Source organism: Marmota marmota, unplaced genomic scaffold (genome assembly GCF_001458135.2).
Source record: "Marmota marmota marmota unplaced genomic scaffold, marMar, whole genome shotgun sequence".
NCBI classification, from domain to species: Eukaryota; Metazoa; Chordata; class Mammalia; order Rodentia; family Sciuridae; genus Marmota; species Marmota marmota.
In genome coordinates, this window is record NW_026000207.1 from 2,462,018 (window position 1) to 2,474,080 (window position 12,063).

Genomic DNA, 12,063 nt, shown 5'->3' on the forward strand with positions numbered 1-12,063 from the left:
AGGGGACCTCTCCAGGCTGCTCGTCACCCATGCTCAGGACAGCAGCCACACCCGGCAGGGCGAGGTGACCCTGGAGCAGCTCACTGCCACATCAGGTGTGCTCATGTCCTCACCCAGGGTGGCATGGCCACCTGACCCATCCACTGAGGGGCAGCCGGGGACCTTTAAGTTAGCAGGACATTCTGGGTCCTCACACAGGAGCTGAGGGCTGTCCCACCCATGCTCAGCCCAGGAAGGGGACGTGCTGCCACCTCCTGGTGGACCTGCTCTGTGCATCAGGACCCGCCAGGTGGCTGCAGGTCACCCAGCAGCACCCAGCCAGGCCTCCCAGCTGCTCACAGGTTGTGTTTACAGCAGTGTTGGTGGCCCGAGGCTACCTCTGTGTGGGGGTTTGGAGAGGGATTTCCTGGTGTCCTCCCCCACCCAAGGGACAGACCTGTAGTGCTGTTGTCTGGGACACAGGACAGTTCCCTGTGACAGCTCTGCCTGCCTTTGTCCTGGTGGGTGGGATTCTATCTTAAATCATTTGACTCTTAAGAGCCCACTCCTGTCACACGGTGACTCTATCTGGATTTGAGTGGGACACTCTCCCCAGGGCTGATTCCTGAGCCCCAGGACCCTTTTCCTCCTGTTAACCAGCCAGCACCAGCACCCTCTCTTGGTTACCTAGGCCAGCCTCACTCTCCACAGAGTGCTGGGACGTCACAGCCCCCATTCTCACCCCACAAGGCGGCTGCTGCCTGGCTCCTGGTCTCACGGATGTTGGCATCACAATTTTATTGAAATGCACCAACTAATTGGGAGAACAATTATCACGACCTCTACGTGAAGGCAGCGTAGGTGCCCGGTGCACGCTGAGGCCAGCCTGGTTGTGGCAGAGTGGGCTCCCCGTCCCTCATGACGTCCCACCCACGGCCTCCCACCCATATCCAAGAGGAAGACTGGCACCAACAGTTGGCTGGCAGGGAGTGTGCACCCTACGGTAACTAGCAAAGGAACAACTTGGGACGCTCTTCATTTCACAGGGCAATGGACCAGCACCACCCGGCTGTCCCTCCAATACCGGGTGCCAATGTCAAGCAATGGTGTCTCTGGGGAACCAAGAGTGACACGTGGTGAAGTCCAGGGCCTCTGGGCCCACGGCGGGTGCCACATGTGAGCGTGGACTCCTCTTGGGAAGTCAGGCATCTTTCGCTCTTCTGTTCAGTTACTACAAACCCATGCTGAGAGAGAGAGGATTAAGACTTCATATCAGGAGGGGACTGTGGTCATTAATATTTAATGATGTTTCACAGGATCGTGGCCCAGAGGCTGAGGACAAGAAACATGAGGGGGTCCTGGGCTGTGAGTGCACCCAGTGTCCTGGGGTGAGAGGAGGAGGGGCCAAGGCAGGCTCTACCCCTACCTCCTGGAGGAGGGTCCACGCCTCAGTCCAGACGTCTCCCTTGGAAGCCACGTCCACCCAGCGTTCAGCCAACCCTCCTGATGCACACCCCACTTCCTCCCTGTCTCCTGGGAGCATCAGGTGTGTTTCCCCAGCTCCATTTTGCAGGGAGATGCACTGCTCTCTCCTGTTCACCTCCTGCCTGCATCTTGGGTCCCTCTCTGGCTGTGCCGAGTCCCAAACAGCAGGATCCCGAGGACCAGCAGGACCAGGCCAGCCAGGCCCATGCGGATGACATTCTCCACGATGTGGTCCCTGTGGGGTGAGGCTGCAATGGGGTCCAAGGGGTCACGGAGGTCAGTGCAGACCCAGGTCACCCCAGGGACCCCTGCAGGTCCACAGATCGCCCACCTATCATGATGGGACTGACCCCTGAGCACAGCCCATAACCCAGTGCCCCTTACTCCCCAGTGCTGGGGTCTGACAGGATGTGGGAGGGGCTGGTGGCACCAGCTGCTTCTAAGAAACAGGAAAACAGCAGGGGGTTGAAGGGTTCAGAGACCTGAGCCAGCACCCCTGGGTCTGCTCACTGCCTCCACCGCCCATGGCCACTAGGTGGTCCACCCCAGGGTCACAGACACACATGCAGCTTAAATGTGCATGTTCCCAAATGACATGTGCTCCTACAGAGTGTAGATGTTTAAATATTGGTGTATGAGTCGATTCCTATGTTTGTACATGGAATGAGAACAATGCGACTTAGAGATCCATAAGTAAACCTTCCACTTTCCCAGAGTTAATCATGCTTCACTGATAAGTAAGAAGATGAGGTCCAGAAATGAAACCAAGAATCAATAAGTAGAACGGCATCAGATTTTAACCTTCCCATGAAGTAAACAGTGAAGAGCACGAAGAGAGCCTACGGAGTACGGCAAGTCTTGCCAACTGCTCCTTCAGCTGGGCTTCAGCCTCCAGAGTGTAGGGAGAGCCCCAAAGACTTGAACCAGACAGACACGTGGAGGCCCAAATAACGGAGCAGGCGCCTGTGACAGTGAGAAACGCAAAGGGACAGAAGACTATGAATAAAAGGTTGAACGTCTCCAGAAATCAGGAAGATCCTATTAAAACTCCACTGAGATTCCCCCTCGCTGCAGACAGAAAGGCCGGTATGAGGAGCGCAATGATCATCCGTGCTGGGAGGAGGGAAAAGTGCACTCGCACACTGTTGTGGGGCTGAATCAGTACGACCACTTTGTAAAGTCTGTGGAGACGCCTCCAGACTAGAATGGACCCCGTGTGACCAAGTCACGGGATGGTGCAGCCCAGGTGCCCGTCCACAGCTGCATGGACAAAGAAAATGCGGCATCATATACATGAGCTCCCCTCAGCCGTAAGGAAGAAGGAAATTCTGTCATTTGCTGGTGAACGGGTGGGAGGGGAGAAGTCATGTGAGTGAACCAGCCTGACTCAGAAAATCAAATCAAAACCTGGTCTCTCCCCCGTGGGAGCTAGAGTTAAAAAGCGGGAGAAGGGGAGACTCATAAACACAGAAGGGAGACCAGTTGCCGTGAGGGAGGGCACTGGAGGAGGGCAGGAGGGACAGGAAGAGGGAGGAGGGGGAAGGAATTGGCCACATCATGCAGATACTCATGACCTGACCCAGGGGGTGTCACCTTGTGCAGATCCATGAAGAATGACTTACAGAGCTCTGAAGGAACAGGAGGGGGAGCAGGGAGCAGCAGGGGGCGGGGGGAGAGGGAGCCCTGGGCCTGAAGTGCGGCGCGGTACCGTCCACCCCTCACCGTCCACCCCTAGGGCCCCATCAGAGGGAGCTCCAGCAGACCGGCCAGCCAGGATACACACCACAACACAGAGTGAGCAAGGCCGACCCCACCTGGAGGGGCACCAGGGAGCATCCTAGGAAGTAACAGCAGACGATGTCAACACCCAGGTCAGTCCCTTTTACCTCCTTGTCAACTATTTTAGAAGATGGGAAGGAACAAAGAACCGACTCATGAATCATTAAAGCAGAAACTTTGTTCAGAGTGGCCGTGGATGGACACATGGTACGAGTAAGACGACAAAGAAGGCTGGATTTTCCACGTTTGAGGCTGAGGCAATACTAACAAGAAGTCGTCGGTGTTGGACCTTAGGTTCTGTGTAGAAAGAGATCGCAGCTGTTCACAAATGAAAAGAGAAAGGAAGGAAGTGGGTGAAACAGAGGCCCTCCAAATCACAAGGGAAGACGGGAGGGTGGGCGAGAGGAGCCGAGGGAGACAAAGGAACTGAGAAACATGACCAGAGGTCAGAGCCGGCCTCAGCACCGTGGTGACCTGGAGTTCATGGATGGGACTATCAGTTAAAAACATGGAGGGTCTAGGTGGACCACAGCAAGGCCCGAGTGTGTGCTGCGTACAGGACACTCGCCTCACCTGAGGACACAGGGGGTGACAGCCAGGGCATGACCGTGGTGTCCCCGCAAACAGGAGCCACGGAAAGCAGGGACTGTCACCTCAGGGTTAGAATTCAGACTTCAAGGTAGAAGGGGTGGAAAGGGACAGAATGACCACTGCCACAGCCCAGGGGTCTCTTCCACAAGATGCGGTTGTGAAAACATCTCCCAACCGCGAGCACCCTTCCCTGTGAAGGAAACATGGCCGGAGCAAGGTGAGACCCTGAGTGGTAAGAAGAGGGGAGTCCAAGCCCCGTCCCACAGTGGACCGGTCATCCGTGCAGAAAGCAGCCAACAAGCAGGGATTTCACGGAACCTCAGCCAGACGGACGTCTCAGCATTCACAGGATGCTTTACCCTACAGAGTGCACGTTCCTCTCAACTGCGCATGGCTGGTCTCCAGGAAGAGCATGTTGGGCCCCAAGGACAGCCTCAGAGATGGAGGAGACAGAGATCCCAGCACCAGCTGCTGCACACAGTGGGACAACATGAGACCTCAGGTCAGGAGGAACTGGACGTTTTACAAATACAGGAACCAGACAGCAGGCTTCTGAATACCCAGCAGTCAAGGAGGAATTGAAAAAGGGAAATCCAAGTCCTTCGAGAGAAACCCCAAATGGATGCCCAGCCTACGCAGCTGCGCCTTGCATCTCAGAGGCGCTTACAGGACCAGCACCACGGTCAGCCCTCGGCCACGCCATCGGCCACCCACCTCAAGAACCAGAAAAGAGGAGCAACCAAAGCCACAATTAGTAATGGGAGGAAACTGAAATCCGGGAGCGGCAGATGAGTCAGACAACGACAACCTGCACACAGGGAAGAGTCAGGGCGTTGGGAAACACACTGGGCCCACCCTAGTAAGCTACGTAGGGAAACAGCAGACACTCAACCCATGCCAATGAGCTGTGGAAAAGGGGACCAGGAGGACCCCCCAGGATGCAAAGCTGAGACGTGCACCTGCAGGACGGGCTCTCTCCCACACACGTGCACCTGCCCAGGCTCAGTCAGGACCAATATGGGAGACGGGCCGGTCCTTGCTGAGGACACTGATTAGCCATGTGGACGTCCTGTTCAGATAACAGGACGGTCGGGATGGCTTCGCTGCTACCTCCCAGACATTTAGAGAGCAGCTAGAATGGCGTCTCCAGCTATTCCAGAAGAGAGGAGAGAAAACACCTCAGGGGCATTCCACGAGGCCAGTGTTACCCTGCTGCAGAGGCCACACAATAAAAGGAGAGTGAGGAGCAGAGGCAGAGTGGACAGTGAGCCCAGGGTCCCCCAGGGAGCAGGTGCAGGACCTTCCCACGTCCCAGGTGGGCAGTGAGATGGGCCACCAGGTAAGCTCAGCAGGGCCCTGCCAAAGGCCACCCCAGCCTGGGTCTGGTGGCCATAGGAGTGGGTGTTGGGGTGGACACCCTCAGGTTTTGATTCTGAGATGGAGACTCACTCAGGAGGGGAGGGTGGGGTCTCTCTCCTATCCCCAGTCTCCATCCTGCCCCCTCTGAGGGTCACCAGGTCTCCTTCCATCCCTCCTGCTCCTAGTTCTGCCTGACCTTGAGCAGTGGACATGCCACAGTGGGAGGTCCCCACTCTCTACCTCCTCTGGGGGCAGGACCCTCCCCGGGATCCTCCACTCTCCTCCCCTCTTGTCTTCATGTCACAGAGCTGTCCTGGGCAAGGCCCAGAGGGAATCCTTGAGCTCACAGAGGATGGGGTCAGGGTCACTCACCTGAGACCACCAGGTCCAGGGGGGCACTGGGCCATGACAGCAGGTAGGGGGATGAGCTGTGAGAGCCATAGCACCTGTAGGTCCCCCCGAGGGCTGAGGTCACAGCTCTCATGGAGAACTCTGCCTGGTACCATGGGGCTCGGTACTCTGCTCTCAGACGCAGGGGGGGGATCAGCTGCCCCCTCCTTGCACAGGAGGAAAGTGTCCATTTTGATACGTGATTGACACAGCAGGGTGACATTCCCTCCTGAGGACACTGTGGGACCAGGCTGCACTGAGAGGGAGGGTGTGACCGGGAGCTGTCCTAGAGAGAGGAAGGAGGGTGAGGGTGGCCCCAGCCTGTTCTGAGCTGAGACCTCCCCAGGGCCTCTCTCTGAGGACCCTGTGCTCTCTGTCTGTCTCATTGTCTCTGATTCTTCCTGTCCCTGTGTCCCCCTGTCTCTGTCCTCTCTGCCCCTCCCTGTCTCTCTCCCTCCTGAGACCCCTCACCTCACCCTGGCCGTCACCTCCTGGGGCTTCCCAACAGGACTGTGCAGAGTCTTGTCCCTGACGGCACCCTCTGGGCTCTTCACTTGTGACCCAGATATACAGGGGGTCACTGGGGAACCAACCACTCAGAGGAGAGGCCTTGTCCACCATAGCACCTGTACTGACCACCAGGGGATATTGCTGAGAGGCCCAGCCTGAAGTGGGTCTGATAGAGCTGAGCCTTGAGCTGTTGGGAACAGCATTTGGGGGTGCTGTCTCACCTCCTTGGACAGAGTGAATCTTGCATAGGTGACTTCTGAGTGACACTCGAGCCTGTGCTGTTCGTCCTTAAATTCTCAAGACACAGGCCTGGAAATTGTGTTGTCCCCCAGAGCTGCAGTCTCTACAGGTGGGTGACAGTCCCTGGCCAGGTCAGTAAAGCTCTCTTTGATTTGAGCTTGGACTAGAGTGTTTTCGGAAGCGGCTCCTCATAAGAGACCCCTCCCTGCCTCCTCGGCTCCAGTCTCCTTCCAGGGGACGCTCTTCCCACCCGTGTCCTGCCTTCCACCTGAGGGACAATGATTGGGTCCACATCTGATTCTGGGGGAAAGCTGGCTTTATTTGAATGTCCATCTATTGTCCCCTGTGTGACCTTGAGCAGGGCCTTCCTTCCCCGAGAGCTCACGTGTGGAGACACACAGCTCTGCGAGTGCTGAGCGCCTCCTGGGTACATAGGACCCTCCCTCCCTGAAGGACGGGGCCGTGACCCTTGCTCCAGGTGTCTCCCCTCAGACCCACGTGCAGGGCTGTCCCACAGATCCCAGCCAGGGCCGCCAGGCTGGACCCCGCCCTGAGAGGCTCCCAGGAGGGAAGGAAGAAGAGACCCCCGAGGCCTTGTCTGTGGAGATCCCTCAAGACTCCGTCAGAAGGACCGTAGAACTGGCCAACAGCTCAGAGAAGGGCAGGTGCGGGGTCGACGCAGCGCACACGCATCCTTCCCTGTCTGCGTTGCTGGGATCTCGCCCGGGCTCAGGTGCGCTTGGCGGACCCTCTGCAGAGCCACGGCCCCATCCTGAGCAGGGAGACTGGTGCACACCAACAGGAAGCTGTCCAAAGGGACATCCAGGGGACCACTCCATGCACAGTGGTGTCAGAAAGGAAAATACGAGGACATTTAACACAGGACGAAAAACAGGTGTCCGCTGAAAGCCTCAGAGTGCCCCGGCAGAACTGAAGAGGACACAGACGTCCAGAGGTGCCCAGGCCCAGGGACTGCAGGAAATGAGGTGGAAAGGCCACAGTTCCCAAAGCCATGGACAGAACGTGCTGTCCCCTGGGAATGCCAAGATTTTTTGTTTTCACAGAAATAGGAAAACTGTTTAAAATTCTCCTGGAGTCACAAGAATAGCCGGACCCCCTGGAGCAAGGGGAGGGAAGGTGGAGGCAGCGCTGGCGGGCCTGGCCATCGGCAGGGCTGTGCGACAGGACCTGCTGTGTGACACGGGCACAGAAACAGACCCTTGAGCCCAGAGGTGGGGCCATGCGGTCGGGACGGAGTGACTTTTCCAGCCCTGGGATTGGCCCCAGGGTCCCATGACCACCGAGCCACATCCCGGCCTTTTATGATGGTTTGGAGAGAGGGTCTTGCTAGGACGCTCACATCTCGCTAAGTTGCTGAGGCTGGCTTTGACCTTTGGATGCTCCCGCCTCAGCCTGACATTGATTGACTCTTGACCAAACTGGCAGGAACTCACAGTCGGGGAAGGACCTCTTCATTAATGGTGCTGGGAAAGCTGGACACCCCACGCAGAAGAATGAGCCAAACCCCCGAGACTCCCCGCACAGATCTCCTTCTCCACACACATCCCAGAGCCACACGGAAGGGCTGGGCCAGCCACAGTGGCTCCCTGGGGGCTGAGGCAGGTGGACCTCAAGTCTAAGGCCAGACTGGCCACGCAGCAAACTCCGTCTCAAGGTACAGAATAAAGGGGGTGGGGCTGCGGCTCAGTGCAGACCCCCCTGGATTCAGTGCCAAGCATCGAGGGCAAGATCTGAACGGCAGGACTCTTGGGTGAACACGTTGGGAAACTGCGGGACATGGATCTGGGTGGGGACGCCTTAGAGGTGAGCTCAAGGGCGCAGATGACATGAAAACACACAGGCATGGTGACATGAGATGAGATCAAGCACAGCAAGGAATCAGCCAGCAGAGGAGGGAGACACCCAGGGTCTGAGAAAAAAATATCTGCCTGCAAACATTTGCAAAGGGGTTAATTTCCAAAATATGTGAAGATCTCAGACAATTTAATAGCAGGAAACCAAATAAGTGAAAATTAGCTGAAGAACCTGAAGAAACATTTTTCAGGGGCAGACGTACAATGATGGATGGCACATGAAAATGCTCAGAGAGGTTTGCTGGCACCTACTGATGCTGCAGTCTGGCTGGGCACACAATCACGAGCCACCACACAGCTTGTAGATTCAAACAGCAACTCTTTATTCCCGAACTCACACCAGCAGTCTACAAACACGTTCTGGGGAAATCCACGTTCTCTGCCCAAATCCACCCCCACTGGGCTTCTGTCTCCCAAAAAATACTGTCTGAATCCCGTGAGAACTCAAGGGGAACTCAGGCAGCAGGATATGCCCTATTCCCAGCAGGAATAATCTTAAACCTGGAACCACCCTAAACCCGGATAGTCCTAAACCGGGAACGCCCTAAACTCGGATCATCCTAAACCGGGAACACCCTAAACCCGGAACACCCTAAACCCGGATCCGCCTTGGTCCTTGAGCAAGGTCACCTACATGCAATGTCACTGCAAAATGTCCTATTTCCACGAGTCCTTCCACTAAGCAACATGGGGTACGCTGGCAAGGAAATTGTCATACCTACTTGGCTAATGGCTCCCAGCATACTGAGATGAACATTTTTCTTTATTCTGCCATTGGATGCTCCTGGTTGATGTTTTGAATATTGTGACCCTTGCCTTCCACCAGCCAAAAACCACCAGCCAGCCCAGCGTGCTCACGAGGGCTCCTTTTGAGTAGGAACAGGTCCTGTTTGTGAGTATGTGTCAGGCTTGCCTTGGGCTCAGGGGACACATCTTCAATGTCTTTGAATTCTGACCTTTCCTTGCCAGGGTCTGAAGTCAGCATTTTCAATGTCAGAGGAAACGTGTCTGGTCTACTTCCTTTTCTGATCTCAGGAGAAGCGTCAGTGTGGGGTGGGTAGCTGTGTGTGTATCTGCTGGTGCATTCCATAAAGGCAGAGTGACAGGAATCGGTCTCTGCCTTCTCTTCTGCAGACTGGGATGGCCCCAGGTGGGCTGCACCACTGAGCCGCCCCACCAGCCCCGCCTGCCCTCCCCCACTGCTCCTTTCCCTTGCTTTGACACGGGGCCTTGCGAGGTTGCTGAGGGGCCTGGACCGCCAGCTCCTCCCGCCTGGCCTCCTGTGTAGCTAGGTTTCAGGGGGGCACCACGCCCCAGGCCCAGCTCAGCCACCTTCTCTGTTTGGACATTGTGGACGCACAGCGCCTGCCACTGTGCTGCGTCATCCCCAGTCCTCAGGACAGCCAGCTGAGGGCCACTCCCACACTCCCTGGGGGCTCAGTGGGCCTGGCCATCTAGCTGTGGTGGCTGCTGACACTGTGACAAAGTGGGCTGAGGACTCCCCCTCACAGCAGGGCTCGCAGTGCTCAGGGCGTGGGATAGTCCCAACCGTCTCTGTGCGCGTGTCCCTCCTGCACGGTGTAGACCGGGGGTGCTGCCCTTCATCTGCATTTTCCAGGCGGCTGGAAGATGGCACACATGTTCCGTCATTCTGTCTGAGGCTCTGGATAGGCCACTTCCGTGCCCTCACCTGGGCCAGGTGCAGCTGCCCTCTCTCTGCTGGGGTCACTGTGGCTGAGATTGTAAATGTCCTCAGTGTCTTCAAGATCAGGGAGGTCAGTGGACTAGAAAGAGGGACCAAGGGAATGGAGTGGGGAGGGGAGGGCAGGGGGAAGTGCTGGGGATACAAATGGAGAAACCTGTCACAGACAGTCGTGGGTATGCCCAACCAACCCCCGCTGGGTAAGTCATGCACCATCAAAAACACGGAGTGCAGGTTTGCACTTACTCATTTATCGCACTTCTTTCTCTTTTCCCCCTCAGTAGGAACTGCGGTTACCTGTGTCTTCATTTGGAATAAGTTGACACACTCTCTCTATGTCTCCATAGGATCACAGAGGTCCGTGCTTTGAAGACTACTTCTCTCATTCATCTGCTCATGTCTGTGAATGCCCTGGGTTCAGGGTCATGGCTGTGCTCATGACTGTGAATGTCCTGGGTCAGGGTCATGTCTGTGCTCATGGCTGTGAATGCCCTAGGTTCAAGGTCATTGGTGGTGCTTCATTCCCTTCTGTTCCCACCCTCTCTCCCTTTTCCGGTGTTCCTCTCCCCACTCCTGTATCACTGACAACTCCTTGTTTATTTGGAGGATCATGGTGTCACTTATCTACAGCTGCAGAACAAGGGGCCCCAAGTCCCCAGAGTCCCCTGAGTTTTCCTGAGGTGTCTGTGGAGGCTGGGCCACTAGTGAGTGTCCTTGGGGGCAGCTCTGGGGTGAGCAGGGGCCAGAGCAGCGTACACACTGGGCTCCGCTGGGGGCTGCTCTGCCTGGGAGGAGGGAGGGGCAGTGGCCCCCCGTCTGAGTGTCCATCTGCACAGCTGGGCGTAGGTCACGTCCTGGGGACCTTCAGATGCAGCAGCCTGGAGTGGGAGATGGTGAGAGGGAGGGTGTGTGCTTGGCACAGGGAAGCCAGGGCCTGGAGAGGACAGCACCCACCTGAGTGTCCGTCTGTCTGTCCTCTGCGTCCTCTGTGCCCAGGAACTGCCCCAACAGCGGGGGGAGAGGGGAGCTCCCACCCCTCCTGAGTCCTGAGTGCTCCTCCTGGGCGTATGTCACTCCCTGGGGGTCTCCGTCAGGTGGGCCCTGCAGCAGGGACACAGTGAGACAGACATGTCCCCTGAGGTCCACTCGGGCTCTCCTCCAGCCACTTTCCACTGTGGCCAGAGTGACCCCTCAACAATCTCAGATTACGTCACTGCTCATGGGGTCTCCAGGGCCTTGCAGCCTGGAGGCCTGGAGGCTCCTCCTGCAGCTCTGAGCTCTTACCCCACACCCCCAGCCCTGCTCACTGGCTCCAGCCCCACTCCCCCCTTCCTGAAAGAGCCTGCTGCTGCCTCAGGACCTTGGCACCTGCCGCGTCCCCTGCTGCGGCTGCTCGTCAGGCACCTGTGGCCCTGTGTTCCCGGCTCATCAGGGCCCTCCCTGCCTGTCCCTTTCTCTGCTTTAGTTCCCTTGTGGCTCTGCTCTCCTGAGGCTGCATTTACTTCATGTCCTGGCCCAGGTGAGCTCAGGGGGCGGGGCTCTGCTGACTGCTGCACCTGCAACTCCGACCTGGAGCCGGTCAGGAGGGAGCTCCCTGAGAGCAGCTGGACGGACGAGTGTGGGGGAGCCTCGGGGATGGTGGCTCATGTATTCCTGGTCCTCGGAGGCCCCAGGAGACGCCAACAGCCAGGCCCAGGAAGGGCACTGAGTGGGGGCCACAAGGCCACAGGGGGGGGCCACAGCAGGGGAGGCAGGAGCTCCAGAGGGAGGGGGCAGCCTGGTCATCACTGAGGGTCAGCGGTGGAGGACAGGGACATGGCCGCTGGGCTGAGCGGGAACGGGGAGTTCTTGGTGCCTGGGGGGGGTCTCACCCGACTGTCCAGCTCCACCCCGTCCTCAGGCTGAGGGTCCTTCACAGAAGCATCTGTGGGGACAGAACGGGGTCGTCTCCTGGCCAGAGCTGCTGGGGCCTCTCAGTCCCCCAGGCCCTGCCCTGTCCCAGATGGGGACACAGAGCCAGGGAGCCGTGGTGATGTCCCCAGGTCCCCAGTGTGGGTCAGCCACTCAGCCTGAGCCCCAGGCCCTCCCGCTGCCCCTCCTGCCCCCCCTGGGAGGTGCTGGGACCTGGGCTCCCCCTCCCACCCCAGGCCCCTT

General features: G+C 57.6%; 1 long non-coding RNA gene across 1 annotated transcript; it reads right to left on the reverse strand.

Annotated features, from left to right (window-relative positions):
* Positions 1-253: 253 nt before the first annotated feature.
* Positions 254-12,025, reverse strand: LOC107158938. Its single transcript, XR_001505675.2, has 4 exons — positions 11,781-12,025; positions 10,864-11,010; positions 9,564-10,787; positions 254-268 (listed from the first exon to the last, which is right to left on the reverse strand). It is a non-coding gene; the product is annotated as an uncharacterized LOC107158938 (long non-coding RNA).
* Between the last annotated feature and the right edge of the window lie 38 nt (positions 12,026-12,063).